We start from the raw sequence: 1,027 nt of genomic DNA on the forward strand, positions 1-1,027 counted from the left end.
AACAGTAAGATGTGTTTTATATGTGTGGGTAAGTGGCGAATTGCAGTGGAGCTGAATTCATTCAGAATTAATTTCATCTTCCTCCCTGAATATCACCGGATTTAACTGCAATCGGTTGTGCAGCAGGCTGAATTGTGAACACACAATCCAAGCTGGTGCAGCAGATTTTTCCCCCTTGCACTTCTCCCTAATTGTACAACAGGAATGTTGCTGATGTACTATTGTTTTGGTACACATGGAAAAGTGCATAGTTTGTAGCACAGATGTGTGTCTCTAAAAAAATGTTTTGCCATAGAACTGTATGTAAAGCTAGTCTTAATTAGCAGCAGACTTTGAAGTTCCCCACTGCTGGCTGCACAGACCTTAAAGTAGCCAAATTAATAGTGAGAATTAGCGCAGAGAGTCAAGAAAAAGTTTATGTGTAATCACACATGTAACAGCACAGCAAGGTTAGTTATCTGGAGAAAAATAAAATATGCCAACTTTTAAATGATATCTATTGTGTATGTGTATAGTGGAGGGGGGAGGGGGGGTGCTTTATCCAATGAAAAACCAACTGTGCATCCAACCTCTTGAGTTTGTGAAGTGCTGTGGCACTCAACTGGAGTGTGATTCAGTTTTAATGAGATGGAGGTGAACAAGGAGCTGGCCAGCCTTCATAGAGTGGTTAAAAAACAAAAACAAAAAAATAAAAACAACGTTGATGCTTATTTTCTTTTAAAAAAAAATCTTGCTAAATTTAGCAGAAGAGATCCGGTTTATATAATCTATGCGAATCATCTTTTTTTTCTTTTCTTTTCGGTTTATCATTAAAAATGACATTGACACTATACAAGCTCAGCTCCACATGAATAAGTCACTTGACCTGTTTGAGAAGTTGATGCACCTTTTTATCCTTTAGTCCTGCAGAAAGAACAGTGGAAAATATTATCGTTATACATTTATTTATTTATTTTTTTTTTTTTTACAAATAGGAGCGACTCAAAATAATGACACCTCTTTCGCTGCTGTGGCTCCCTTCACTGTC

The sequence above is a fragment of the Neolamprologus brichardi genome, chromosome 5 (genome assembly GCF_056152115.1).
Source record: "Neolamprologus brichardi isolate AB-2024 chromosome 5, ASM5615211v1, whole genome shotgun sequence".
Lineage (NCBI taxonomy): Eukaryota > Metazoa > Chordata > Actinopteri > Cichliformes > Cichlidae > Neolamprologus > Neolamprologus brichardi.